Genomic DNA, 15797 nt, shown 5'->3' with positions numbered 1-15797 from the left:
CTGGGATACCCTGTGTATTGTGGGAGCATCATAGAGTCTCTGTGTGTAATGGCAGCTTTATGGACATGCTCTGTATATTCTTCTTCCCAGCTTTACCTGTGGTCACACCACACTATCATTTTGAAATCTGCTAGGGAGTGTATATGCCATGAAAATGTACAAAGACTACAATTTACGGCTTTCTTTGCTTTGTTGATGGTCTAGACCCTCCGTTCTTAATCAGGTGCAAATTTGCTTTTATACACCCAGTGTGTGACAATGTCTGGAAACTTAGTTGGCTGTTCCACCTGTGACATATGACTGGAGGCTAGTGGGTAGAGACCGTAGATGCTGCCAAATATTCTGTAACTCACAGGACAACCTCCCACATCAAAGAGTTACTTGTGTCCAAGAGATAATAGCACCAAGGTTGACTAACATTAGTCTAGAACTAATAAAAACGATGTGGAAAATGTTACCAGTGTAGATTAACTTTGTCTGTGCCTGTTCTATCTGTCTGTGTCTGCCCTCTCGGTCCATGTCTGCCCTCTCCTCCCTTGTTACCACAGGCAGCTCCAGCCAGTCATCTGCCTATAGAGTTCTCTAGGCAAGGGTGGACTGAATAGGCTTTCCCTTCTCAAAACAAATCCCCAATCTTGAAAGAACCCATAGCAAGTGCCCTTTATCACAATTATTCCAAACTAAAATCTTGTCCAAAGTATGACCAGCATTCTGCAGGCTTCTCTGAAGACCTTTCTTGTGGTGGGGAGAACAGCAAGTAATATTTTTGTCTGTGACTTCCCACCAGTGGTATCCCTTACCAATAAGTCTCTGCCTCATATTATCTAGCCTAGGATGGCTTTGTGGGATGTGGGTGTTGAGACTAGCTGTATTATCCATGATGGATACTAGAAAGTTATGTTTTGAAAGTGGTTTTTATGTCACATTTCTCTCAGCTTCAGGACTTTCACTGAGACTCTCAATAAATGGTAGTGAAGTTGCTAGGTCATGTCATATTATAAAGACTCAGAGTCAGTATCTACGATCTGGACCAAGAGAAGCCCTATTTACATGAAAACATGATTTCCAGTGTGTGTGTGTGTGTGTGTGTGTGTGTGTGTGTGTGTGTGTGTGTGTGTACCAGTGACTTGTTTATTGCTGTAATAAAATACCTGGGCTAAAAGCAATTTATTTATGAGGAATTTATTTTGGCTTAAGGTTTCAGAGAGAATACTGGTCCGTCACATGGGTAAGAAATGGCCATAGGACTGTGGGAGTGGAGGATCACATCTCATCTGCACACAGAAAGCACGGGGAGAGAGAGAGACAGAGAGAGAGAAAGAGAGAGAGAGAGACAGAGAGACAGAGAGACAGAGAGACAGAGATAGACAGAGACAGACAGACAGACAGACAGACAGACAGACCAAGCTTTAAAAGCTCAAAGACCTCCCTCAGTAGCATACTTCCTCTAGCAAGGCTTACAGCCTAAAGGTTCCAATAACCTCCCCAAACAACACAACTAACTGAGGACCATTTAAGTGTTCAAATACACAAGACTATGAAGGACATTTCTCATTCAAACCACCACATTGTGAAACTATGATGGGACACAACCAGACTGAACAAGTCAGTCTGAAAGTGTCCCATGTGACTCAAACCAGTCAAGGCTCCAAAAGTTTTCTAGATTTGAGACAGAAGGTTTCTGAGCAGGTGGAACACCCATGGATAGAAGGCAACTAGATCTTTTAGCGTGGGACAAGGGGTGCTTATGGGATTGTTTGGGCCAAGAGATTCACTGGTGGTAGCAGGCTAGTAATTCACCCACTGAGTAGCACCTCGTTGGTGCCTAACTTGGGTGGTACATCACATGGGGCTGGCTTCCTTTGGCTTATCCCATGGGTTATCATGAAGCCCCAGACAGAGCCTCATATCTTGCCTCAGTCTAGATAGAGGTGCAAACACCAGGCACTGTTAGTTTTGTTTATTTTGTTTTGTTTCTGAGGAAGCAAAATAAACGGTTATTTGCACAAATTTTGTTAAAAGCCAAGAAAATTCTAAGATCCAAACTGTAGATAATGGAATGATTAGACTTGAAGCATCCACATTCAAAACACAGGAAACACTCGGAGTCAACAATCTGAGAAAATAGATCCAGAGTTAAACAAGAAAAGATGTCCTTCCCCCTTGTCTGCAAAACATTAATCGGTTCATTTTCTCCTTCCACAAGGAACATTCATGAAGCAGCTTTGGGCAGCTATTGATTTGAGACAGAATTGTTCAAGGTACAAAATCTGGAGTCTCTAGCTTACTAAAGCAGCAAGCAATGGAGATTTAATTCTTTGAGATTTATCTTTATTGTTTTAAATCATATGTGTATGGGGTAGATGTGAGCATGAGTGCAGATACCCATGGAGACCAGAAGAGGGCATTACACCCTGAGACCAGGGATTACAGGTGGTTGAAAGCTGCCTGAAGTAGGTGCCGGGAACCAAACTTGGGTCCTCTGCAAGAATAGCACAAACTTTCAACTAATGAACCATCTCTCCAGCCCCATGGGGATTTGCTTTTCATAACCATTTTTCTTACATGTGTTTAAAAATTGTTCAGGAGCTGGGGAAACAGCTCAGTGGGTAAGAGTACTTGCTGCACAAATATAAGAACCTGAGTTCAAATCCCCAAAACCCACATCAAAAGCTAGGTGTGGGTACATGGAAGTCTGGGACGGAAACAGGAAGCTCACTGGAGCCAGCAGGACATCTGACATGCTCTGACTTCCACGTGTGCACATAAAGGCACATGCCGTGCACACATTCCTAAAACACACCACTCACATACACACACATACCCTCTCTAACACACACCCATATACATAAACACACATATGTACACATAAAGGCACATGCCATGCACACATTCCTAAAAACACACCACTCACATACACACACATACCCTCTCTAACACACACCCATATACACAAACACACACATGTACTTCATATACTCAGATACACACATATACATACATACACATGTGTATACACACATATCCTCTCTCTCTCAACAGAACATCTTCCTCTCTAGGGATATTTAATATAAGTGGCTTTAAGACATAAGCCTGGGAACTTAAGAAGGCACCACATATTATAAACTAAAATATTGCTCAAACTTTTTAGTCATGGTAGAACTGGGTTGTACCCATAGTCAATACAGCTAAAACATCAATTTATTCCTTGTTATGTTGACCAATAGGGAACCACCAAGCATATAATTTTTTTTGTAAAAGGCTATTGTACCATTTTTGCCTATTTCCTTATAAATACTTTCATTTTCTTTCCTCTGATGTAATAAGAAAACTAGATTAATGTGTGGATGTTAGAAATAGTATTTAAAATCTCTATGAAGAAATTTTATCAGAGGTATTCAAAGGTAGAAAGGTATTGACTATTATTTGGCCTTAGGAAGGCTTGGTCTGTTGTGGGACTCCTAACAACAGGAGCAGGAGCTGCCCCTAACCCTTTGGCTGGCTCTTGGGAACCTATTCCTTATACTGGGTCGCCTTGCCCAGCCTTAACACAAGGGGAGGTGCTTAGTCTTGCTGCAACTTGATTGATAAGCCATGCATGTTGATACCCTGCCCCTTTCTGAACAGAAACAGAGGAGGAGTGGATTGGGGAAGAGGAGCAGAAGGGAGGTAGAGGGAGGGGGTGGGAGGAAAAGAGGGAGGTAAAACTACAGTCAGGATTTAAAATAAATAAGCAAGTAAATAAAATTTAAAGGAAGTGGGGGGGAGAAGGAAGGAATTATTAATACGGGTAACAAAATATATGAGCCACTCAGCAAAAGATGCCATATACCAAAAGTGAGGTGTTGAATTGTTTCAGCCATAGGAAAAGTCCAGAACAAATGAATCCCATGGAGATGGCTGTGAGTGGTTGAATTGATTGTTGTCAGGGGCCAGCACCAGAAGGTTTAATGGGACAAACTGCTCAATGGGTACAAGGTAATATTTTGAAGTGATGGAAACATCATGGAACTCGGCAATGGTGACTGGCCAGCACTGCCACTGCACTACATGTATTTGAACTGTTTGCTTTGAAGTGGGTGGTTTGGAAAAGAAAAGAGGGAGGGAAGTAGGGAGGGATGAAGGGAAGGAGAGGAGGGTGTGGGAGAGAGAAGGAAAATTAATGAATGAGAATTTGTTCTCATGGATTTGTGAGCTTCTCATTACTGAAGCCACTCTGTCCAGTATGGGTACCAGTCTACTCCTCCTGCTTACTGGGAACACAGTGACCAGGATGCCAAAGACCAGGCTAGGTCAGCCCAGGGTTTCTCCTAGCTTGAGACTGTGGTCATTTGTGCCAGTTTGGCATGGTCTCCTGAGCTCTTAGAATAAATTCTTATGGAAGAATTTTATGTGACCCACAAATCCTTCATGATCTTCCCAGATAGACCACCCCCTCCCCAAGGCTCACCTCCTCCCATCTGTCCCTGGTCTAAGTGTACAGTCTTCTTCCCCTCCCTCCGAAGCAGAAACTCTCCTGTCTCTGGGCATTCACATGCATTTTCCCACTCCCTAAATTGTCCTCCCATACGGATCCTATTAATTCCCACCTTGCCAGCCTCGGAAAAGACATCTCTCATTGTGGTAAGAGGATCTGATGCAATGCGACCAAAGTAGAGAAGAGAATAAGGAGTTTACCACAGAGGCATGGCAGGTAAGACCTGATGACCTCACACTCTATGACAAATTGATTGGATTATAGAAAGTTTGACAAAGGCAAATTTCCTTTTATTTGATACAAACTTTATATGATCTAAAATAGTCTATGTACAAAGCATAATTTTCAACACTCTTAAGCCTTTTCCTCATTAAAGTAGTATAGAATTTTCTATACTATGCCTTTCCTAGACCAGTGTCTTATACATATTTCTCATACTTTTTAAATAAATATATATTGAATGAACAAATGAATGAGTGAGTGAATATGATTTACTGTTTAGGTTTTGTACTGGAATTAAGGAAATGTCTCTGTAAGATCTGGCTGTAGGCAAGCCTGTAGGGCATTTTCTTAAATAGTGATATATGAGGGAGAGTCCAGCCCTTTGTGGGTAGTGACGTCCCTGGACTGGTGGTCCTAGGTTCTGTAAGAAAGCAGCCTGAGCAAATCATGATGAGCAAGCCAGTAAGCAGCATCCCTCCACAACCTCTTCATCAGCTCCTGCCTCCAGGTTCCTGCCCTGTTTGAATTTCTGTCCTGACTTCCTCCAAAGACAGACTACAATGTAGAAGTATAAACCAAATAAACCCTTTTCTCCCCAACTTGCTTTTGAGTCATGGTGTTTCATCACAGCAATAGAAACCCTAACTAAGACAGGTTTCCTCATCTGTTAGTGACCCTATAACTTGTAAGGTCCTTGTTTCTCTCTTTGTGTGATTCCAAGCCCTGAGTCTACCATAAGCCTTGGATCATTTTGAGGGGGAAATGAGCAAGTAGTGAGTGATGGCAGGTAGAATTCTCAGAGGTCCATAAGCATAATGAATTCAAACATAAGTCTAGAGATTAGGGATGTGGCTCAGTTAACAGAGTACCCAGGTATGCATTACACCCTGAATTCAATACCCACCAACACATACAGTCAAGTGCATGTCTGTTGTGGTACTTGCCTGCAATCCTGGTATTCATGAGGATCAGAAGTTCAAGGTTATCCTTAATTATTTAGCAAAAAGGGGGCCAGTTGGGCTACAGGAGACTGTCTCAAAACAACAAACCCCAACAAATGTGTATCGACCCATTACCTGTTGAGGAAGGCAAGAGCCATCCAGTCTGAACACAGACTGGGGATGCTTATTGCTTTGATATGCTCACCACATCTGGTGTGAATCCATAGTTCTATTATCAACAGTGCCTTCCCAGTACAACAAATAGAAGCCCTGGCCTCCCCTGACCCTGATTCTAACCAACCTGGCCCCTGATCTTGCTTATGGTGGTGAGAGGGGAAGGCAGTCAGGCTTTATGGTGAGTCTCTACCTTTCTTTCACACCATCTTCCCCACATATCCCCCAGTGAGAGGCAGCAGCTATTCCACACCACAGTAGTTCCCTCAGAAACCCCACAAGAAGCTGCAGTGTCATGGGAAGAACTCAGGAGTGAGAGTCAGGAATCCATGGTCTCTAATTCCTAAGATCCTTTAACAATTCTATGAAGACTTCATGGGATAAAATCTAGATCTACCATGATTAAACATCTACATAATTTTCTGGGAATTAATAAACCATGCCCTGTCTATCACTGCAGGAAATTACTGTTGTGAGCTAGAATTAAACAGAAACCTGAAAGAAAGAAAGAAAGAAAGAAAGAAAGAAAGAAAGAAAGAAAGAAAGAAAGAAAGAAAGAAAGAAAGAAAGAAAGAAAGAAAGAAAGAGAAAGAGAGAGAGAGGGAGGGAGGGAGGGAGGGAGGGAGGGAGGGAGGGAGGGAGGAAGGAAGGAAGGAAGGAAGGAAGGAAGGAAGGAAGGAAGGAAGGAAGGGAGAGAAGAAGGAAGGAAAGAAAGAAAGAAAGAAAGAAAGAAAACTGTGTGGTGCTCTGAATTGGCCTCATTTTTTTTTTTGAATGTTGAATTGTGCTCAGAACATGCAATCTTCATATTCTTGGCTTGTGTATTGCATTAAATGTATTCTGATGGGTTTGAATAGAGCATTGTAGTGATTCAGTTGACCCCTTTCATCTTCTACAAGGTTATACTGTCTTATCATTCCATTGACCTGAAAGACCCATGTTTCAGGATAGCTATTACTATGTAAGAATGTCATGGTGGTGTCTGAATTAAGACATCAAAGGCAAAGTTTAAGGACTGGTGAGTGGAGACCACCCACTCCCACCCCTGGTGCATTCCAACAGCATGGAGAAAGAAATCACTGTGTGCATGTTCACTCTGTGGAAGTTTGTCTCAATACAGAAAACGATGTCTTTCTCCAGTGAAGGAGCTGGACAGTCTTGTGAGCTTGCTTTGATGGCACATGATTCAAAACCTTGGTGTCAAACATGAGGCCACTGTGCCTCCCCATCCCAGAGAGAAATCCCCTTTCCTCCTGCTCTTCCATCAGGCTGAGTGACAGCTGGGACCTCCTGCCTCGGCAACCCTGATCCTAGGCATCCGAAGCCAATGTGAGTCTTTAAAGATACCAGCCTGACACTCAAAGGCATGTAAAAGTGACTTAATGGTTGTATACACTACAAAGAAGAGGAAAACATGAAGTTGGAAGGGCGTCAAGGACAGGACAGAGGGCATTCTATGTCCAGGCAGAAAATGATAAAGCACCCTGGCTGTTAAGTGCCTGAGGGAATTGAAGTGCGCTGTTATTATAAAGCCACAATAAAAGCCTGGCTCAAGTGCCCTTCTTCCTGTAAGTACAGTTTCTCGGAGGGAGACTGGATTCATGGGGAAGATGATGATTTGTTTGGGAGTTTTGCCCCCAAAGTGTAAGAATAGCTTAGGCATTAGGTATTCCTAATTTGTTAGAACTTGTGAGCAACTGGCAAAGTTGGCGAGTGTAAAGAGGCTGGGACTGCATTGGAGTCTAATAAAAAACCCCAATAAAAGTTTTAAACTAGTTCACACATCTGCAGTCTAACGGGGTGGGGTGGGGGGTATTACCTAATGTGTACAACGGCTGCAGCAGCTACACCCTACAGCGCTGGATGCTGCTGGAGTGTGAGCATGGGGGGAGGGGGGCAGTATGGGTGCAGCCTTCCTCCAAGCAGCAGTTACTGCTATGCGGAGAACCTTCTCGTGAACCTCGAGGGGACTGAATTTAGAAAAATTACAGCCAATTCTCTTGAGTCCCCATAATTTGCACTTGCAAGCATTCTTGGAGCAGGGCTGAGGCATGCTTCTCCAATGTCCAGATATCTTTACCAGGAGACAAAAAAAAAAAAAATGTCTGGTGTTTGAATGTCCCTGTGTAAAAATAATCAACTCTAGTCCCAGGGCCCAAGTAGAGGTTGAAACACTCTACTTCTTCCAGACTAGGATTGAGTGATTTCACCAGAGTAGAAAAAGCACAGAGCCAGTAGAGGTGAGGTGGGAAGTCCATGATTTCCTTCCATAGTTTAAAATAACTCATGGAGAACCTCAGGAAAATGCAGAAGATAGAATTTTTAATAAAAAATTTAAAGCTTTATAAATTGTTGATATTCCATGAAAAAAAAAAAAAAAACCTTGCCCCACTCCAGAGTATTACGAAGTGTTTGCATTGTGAGCTGACATTCAAATGTGTTTAATTAGGTGACGGTTAAGATTACTCCAGCACAGTGCATAAAGCTGTCCCGAGTACGGCCTTAGCATTGGCTCGATCCCAGGAAAGGGTGCTGGGGGGCACTTCCCAGCTAACAGTAGCAGCCTTCAAGGCCAGTGCCCACCAGGAGCATATAGATCAAGTCAGCTCTTACAGGCCGGTCACACATTGATATTAAAAAGGAGAAAATCTACCTTCTGGGATTTTTCCAGAGTTTCTAATAATCTCCCTTCTCTCAGCTCATCAAATGTAAAATGGTTTCCTTATTAGGGCTCAGCCCACCTTTGCCTTCCACACTAAGGAGGTTGGAAACCCCTCTCCCCAGGTTGTGGGCTATACAAAGGACTGTTCAGTTCACTATATTTTCCCGAAAAGAAAGTCTTCCTGTCTCATGAAAAGCAACCCTAACATACACAAAGGCACAGGGGCAGTGGGCAGCAGACAGTATGCGAAACTCTCCCTTAAAGACCATCACTCGCCCAGGAGAAATGCCAGCTCTTCTGAGCCTGGGAGTTAGCATTGGGTGGATCTGAGGGCCAAGCAACCGGCAGACTCACTTGACTTACTTTGATAAGGAGGCTTGTTGCAGAGATTTATTATCCTTAAGTTGGAAGTGCAGGCCTTCCTTTGCACTTAGGCATGCATTTAAAACAGACCAACTTTGCTTTTGGTAGGGTCCATTTGTCCCTCTCTCATGCCCTACCCCTTGCCTCCAAAACTGGAAATGCAGTATTAATGCTCAGCCCATTAGGGGGAAACCAGCAAGAGCCTGTGAATTCTGCTGAAAACCTGGGCTCTGTAGTTATCACTGCTTTCTGTTATTTGCTGGGACAACTAGGGTTGTGTGTATTTAAGCTAGGAAGTGGTTCCTGGGACTTTCATGAAATCACAGAACATCCCTTCTTCATTGGCCTGCAGCTCCTTCTGTTTTAACTTGTCTCAGGGTACCTGAGATATTAGCTTCAGATGGGGTAGAAGTACCCCCACTGAAACCCAGGGTTCCACCCCTGAACTTCATCTGGGATATCTATATATTTGAACTAAGACAGTTCTGCAAGGGTGTGGAGAAACCACTCTATGTTGAATAATGTCCCCAATGAATGGGGCAGTAGGGCTTCAGTGAAGAGCATTTACATGGCTGGTCGAAGGGCTAGTGTTTGGATCTAGTCTGTCTGGTTCCAGAATGAACAAGGATCTTAAGCCCACCATGATTCTGTCCTCCCTTCTAGTACAGACCCAGAAGTGCTGACTTGATGTTTCTAAAATAGGATAAGCTGTTAAAAGAAAGAGTACCTTGGTGTTCTCTAACTGCAACCTAGAGCAGCAGCCCATTTCTTCCCGTTTGATAGTTAAAAGGACTCATGTGACCCTGGGCACATGGTAGACACATGTGAACCTGGGCACATGGTGTTGTACACAGGTTCTTCAAGAAAGAGACATCTACCAGTACCCAAGTGAGAGTTGGCTAAAAGGAAGAGTTGGCACAGAAGAGCCTGAGAGGAAGACAATTAAGCCTGAGGCTCTAACAACTTTGGGTGTTGACTGACCCGGAACATTTTGCAAAGAAATTGATAAGTATCCAAAGACGCTGCCTTCCATGGCAGAAGATGTTTCAGTGCCAAGCTGCTAAGAATGTTTGGAGGTTCAGAGTGGGACTTGGTGCTGGCAGAATTCCCAGCCAAATAAAACTTTTCCTACAGCTTGTTACCAGTAATTTTTAGTAATCACTCAGAAAAAAACAAACAATCTTTATAAAGACATTATCTCCTAGATGTGTTCTATTGAGTCCTTGGCGTGTGATGCCTCTTCTCTTGAGAGGAATCCACACACCCCTTCCAATGTTCTGTAGCCATGGGATTCAAAGATGACACAGCCATGCCAATCTACACCGCAGGGTAGAGTTTCGGTCCCATCACTCCAGCCTGGAGAGTCTCAAAGCTGGCTCTGATTTAGGAATACCAAGGGGCTGATACAAATGTTGTAATAAAAAGTAAAACATGGTCACTGTCCTCATGAGAGATTTGTTACAAGACAAGACCCAGTCACACATGTGGATACTCTTAATCTCTACGCCTGCCTTTAACCTGTGACACTATTAATTAACTATTGTCACTTTGCTCTGCTTCCTCCTGAAAACAAGCTACAATACAGTGTGGAGGAGCAAACGAAACTGTGACCCCATGGCAAAGACTGTTTATGCCAACTTCATTACTTCTCTGACCACCATGCCTTTAAAATGATGCTGTGGAGGCCATGGCACACATTCACTCACCATGGTGGTAATATTAAAATATTTTGAAAAAGAACTCCATTTTCAGAGCAAATTCTTTTTTAATTATTTTTCTTACTTCCTCTTCAGATATATCTAATTAGACATGACAATATCCTCCTTGACATCCTTTATTTTTATAGCACCATTTTGTAAATAAGTAAAAGTGACCTTTCTGACCATAGCTTGACAAATAAACTTGTTTTTACTTATGAAAACTATGTCTAAATCTGTCTCTGGGAAGGACAGTGTGTCTGCTGGATTTCAGCGTCTCCCTTCCTCCCTCTTCCTGGCATTTATGGACAGGGCCCGGCTTAAGTAATTGTAGGCACAGAATGCTGAAGGGAGGCCTTCTGTCATCTCCCACTGCCCTTCTACCTCCTTCCAGCCAATGGAGAGTCTCAGGACAATATTCTAGAGTACTGCCGTAGCATTGCTAGTGAGAGAAAGCTTAGAGTTCTAACCTTTGATGAACGAAAGCAGGTATGCTAGGCAGCTAGCAATATTCAGTGAAGTCTACACTACAGGGAACTATTCCCCATACTACAGATTTTTTAAAAATTATAATACTCATAATCATAATAACACTAATAATAAATTACTGTTAATTACTGACTTTGGTCCTACTTCCTTTAGTTAGAAATTAAAGACTATATTAAACAGTTCTTAGGTACAGTGCAGTTGTCCACAAATATAACTACTGCATAAATCAAGACACAATTAAGCCTTGTCACCTTGTTACATTACAAGACTTTGCTCAATGTTTGGGAGAATCGCATCACCAAGAAAAACTTGAGTTCTAGAGTTTGTGCTTTCAATGCAGACACTAACCTCTGGTCCTTCTGATAGCTGGACATGTGTTTTTAAATCACAACTTAAAATGTCAAACATGAAGGAAGCTAAGGACAAACTCCACTATTTAAAGTTCAGTTTTATAAATTTGCCTATGAAAAGATCATCAGAAATAAAGAATGTTTTACACAGAGACATCCTAATAAAATTGTCATAGTTGTGTCAAATTTCCAAGGACTGTTGTCCCTGGAATGTTTACGGTCTTTTAAAAAAGAAGACTAAAAAGAAGAGAATTTACCAAGTGGTACAAACGGCTGCAAATTATCCCATCTACGCAATATTGGAGAAAAGCTCAACTTTCTAACTGGGAAAAGAATTTACTCGAAGGGTAATGGAACAGATGCAAGCAAAGTAGATTTTTAGTTTTCCACTGAGCAATGTCATGGTTTAGAAAGAGCTGATGAGAAGGCAAATGGTGTTGACAATCCATCATTTAATGAGCCACCACAAGCACACTGTTATGACAAGCGCATGAAAGCATCCTGAACAACAGGAAGATTTATGGCCTGCATAGAAAAGATTCTCAAGAAAGAAAGAACCCTAAAGAAATTAATATTTTCAAAAGCATTGATGAAGTATGGCAAGGATATCAATGGTTAGAATTCTTAAGAATTATTATGCATAAAGCAATCTCATTTATACCATCATTTTTGTACCATAGATAATGAAAACAGCTACAATTTGTTAGCAATAAAATTCACTGTGCAACGAGTAAGATGCCCATTTTCTAGTATGGCGTGGCTTACCACACGGTGCAACAGTAGCATTGCCTGCTGTCTTGGCAATCCAAGGAACCAGGATGCTTCCACGGTTAATTCCCTTTTCCATCAGTAACTTGAAGGCAAGAAGCTTACTAATACTGCCCAAGTCAATAAATCTATTTTTATATTAGTGGTGTGGTTTTTTTTTAACTTATGACACTCATATTTATTTTGCGTAGTGTGTGTATGTGTGGGGCCACGTGAATGCCACAGCACATCTGTGGAGGTCAAATGACAACTTGTGGGAGTTGGTTATCGCTCCTCCACCATGTGGATCCCAGGAATCACACTCATGTCCTTAGACTTGTCAGGGCGGTCCTTAACTACGGAGCCGTCTCACTGGCCCCAGTAAATCTTTTTAATCTTAAAGCTAATGAAATTGAGGCTAATCTTTTGACCGCTGTCTCATTTGATTTTAATTGTAGGGGAAATTCCAAACATTAAAAACTGCATTTGCATCATTTCCATCCCGTTTCTATCCATTTAGTATCCATTTAGCCATGTGTCCATGTGTTTGGGTTTGCCTTCTTGAGACTGGAGCTCGTCACTGAAGAAAACAGGTTCTTCCTCTCTCAGAGCTCATTGATTCTCCATAGTTCTTCATCCAGGGGTGGGATTCCCTCTGTCCCTGCAGGTATGTCATCCTCGGCTGGTGGTGTCACTCCGCAGCTCTGGTGTGGGAGGCTCCTACTGTTGAAACTTCGCAGGTGCGGCTTCCTAAGTTCAATTGCTGGGACCCACGTGGTGGGAGGGGAGAACTGACTCCCACAAGTTGTCATGTGACCTCCACATATGTGCTGTACATGCACATGACCACATATAGACACACTACATAAAATAAAATGTAACATAGATTTATATACATGCCGGGCAGTGGTGGCGCACGCCTTTAATCCCAGCACTCGGGAGGCAGAGGCAGGCGGATCTCTGTCAGTTCGAGGCCAGCCTGGGCTACCAAGTGAGTTGCAGGAAAAGGCGCAAAGCTACACAGAGAAACCCTGTCTCGAAAAACCAAAAAAAAAAAAAAAAAAAAAAGATTTATATACATTATACAAATTGTGTGTGTGTGTGTGTGTGTGTGTGTGTGTGTGTGTGTGTGTGTGTGTTAAATCACAGGATTCTTTAGAAACCTATAGAAGGCTATCCATCACAGTGAACGATCTTTTCTTATAAATAGGAAGGCTCCCTGAGAAATACTATGTCTATTAGTTGACAGTGCTACAGGATTATTTCACTTAATTAATCATTGGCAAATTAATAACATATTCAATACCAAGAATAAAGTTCTGGGCAAGGCTGGACCTGTGTTTTAGAAATATTTGTAAAGTTTAATGAGGTGGCCCTTAAGATACAAGGGACGTTCATGGTGATTGCCAAGAAGCATAGACTTGTTTAAAATGAAGGTTTCACCAAGCATTTGCCTTCTTTTCAGCTATCAAATATGGCTCGGTGTGACACATGGGCAGAAATGTGTTACTCCTGTATGGATGTTACCAAGGATGTGATGTAAAGAATTCTGAATGAGTTTGCCTTAACGATCAGGTGGTATTTTCCAATTATAAATGGGAAAGAGGCACTACAGCCAACATTTACTGACATTTACCTGTCGCGGAGGAAGAATAGAAAGCAAAACCCTTAAAAACTGTAACCACAGTATGACTTTAAAGTCACCACTTCAAAGAAGCAGCTAGGTGAAGACAGGATCTACATGAGCAAACTGCAGGTGGGGTGGGGGGTAATGGAGTGCAAGGGATGGGGTATGAGAACGTCGGGGAGTGGCAGGTTCAGGCTGTAACAGGGACAGAGTGGGAGAGCAAAGACCATGATAAATGAAGACATCATGGTAATATGGAAAACAAAGTGCTAGGAATCCACAAGGACAACCCCACCTTAGACTACTAGCAATAGTCAAGAGGGTGCCTGAACTGGCTTACCCCAGTAATCAGATTAGTGAATACCCTAACTGTCATCATAGAGTGAGTCCTCATCCAGTAACTGGATGGATGCAGATGCAGAGATCCATGGTCAAGCACCAGGCTGACCTCCAGCAGTCAAACTGATGAGAGAGAGGAGGGATTCCATGAGCAAGGGACATCAAGATCATGATGGGAAAATGTACAGAGACGGTCAGTCAAACTAGTGAAAACACATGAACTATGGACCAATAGCTGTGGAGCCCCCGTGGGACTGGAGTAGGCCCTCTGGATAATCAAGACAGTTGTTTAGCTTGACCTAGTTAGGGGTCCCCCAGGCAGTGGGATTGGGATCCATCCCTGGTGCATGAGATGGCTTTTGGAGCCCAGTGCCTACGGTGGGACACCTTGCACAGCCTTGGTGCAGGGCGGAGGGGCTTGGACCTGCCTCAACTGAATGTACCGGGCTCTGCTGACTCCCCTTGCCTTGGAGGAGGTGAGAATGGGGGTTGGGTTGGGCAGGGGAGAAGGCTGAGGGGTGGGAGGAGGGAGGAGAGGGGGATCTGTGGTTAGTATATAAAATGAATAGAAAATTTCTTAATAATAAAAATTAAAAAATTAAAATTAAAAAAGCAGCTAGATGAAAGGAGGACCAAACTCCACACCTGAGTGGGAAGAGGCGCAGTGTGAATCCCAGTTCTGTCAAGGACAGTCACTATAAAACTCTCGTGACTATCGGCACAAGGAGGCTTTAAAACACGTCAAAAAGATGATACGCATCACTTTAATAAATTCCCAGCTAAATGCTATCAAATTAGTGGGACTACATGAAACAAATACATTTTAAGGATTCATTTACAACAATTTACTACTATTGATATATAAAATGTATGTGTATGCTCAACGGCAAAAAAAATGTGCTGGCGCGCGCGCGCGCGCGCGCGCGCGCGCGCGCGTGTGTGTGTGTGTGTGTGTGTGTGTGTGTGTGTGTGTACCCATTTCTTTTATCTGAGTGCCAGGGATCTTAACGACTCAACCATGCCTCCAGTGTCTTTCAGGTTTTGATTGTGTGAATGTATCTATTCCATTTTTATTTTAAAAGATTTCTTATTGACTGGGATTCTTGGCTAACAGAGGTATTTTAGAAATGCATTTCCCTGCCCTCTCATCTGCATGGTTTCTGATGAGGTCAGCAGCAACCACTCTCTGCTCCTGACACCATGTGCCTCTCTATCCCCCGACTACTCTCTCCCATCTAAGTACTGACCAGGCCTGACTCTGCTTAGCTGCGTCCTGAGATCAGATGAGATTGGGGTGTTTAGGGTGCTATGGCCCTAGACACCTTTGTCTCAAGATAGTTGTTAGTCATTTTCAGAAATTTTATTAAGAAGCATCTTTTGTGACTTTCTTTATCTGTCCTGTTTAAGCAGAGGTCTGATACCTGTGTTCCTGTAGTTTTCATCATTAGGAAAGTTTTTAAGTGTTATACTTTCATTTTTCCCCTATTTTGCCCTTCTCACTTCCTTCCAATGTAGACAGTAGGTAGTTTACAGGTTTTACTGGGTTTTTCACGTTCTCACAGGGGTTACTGAGAATCTGCATTTTCTTTCACTCTTCATCTTTCTGTGCTTCTCTCTACATGGATGACTTCATGTGTTCAAGTTCATTGATCTTTTCTCTGGAGATGTCTGTTCTTGGAAGCTCGTCCAGTGGAATTTTCCTTTCACGG

The sequence above is a fragment of the Peromyscus maniculatus genome, chromosome 11, assembly GCF_049852395.1.
Source record: "Peromyscus maniculatus bairdii isolate BWxNUB_F1_BW_parent chromosome 11, HU_Pman_BW_mat_3.1, whole genome shotgun sequence".
NCBI lineage: Eukaryota > Metazoa > Chordata > Mammalia > Rodentia > Cricetidae > Peromyscus > Peromyscus maniculatus.
Note: the sequence above shows the minus strand (reverse complement) of the source record.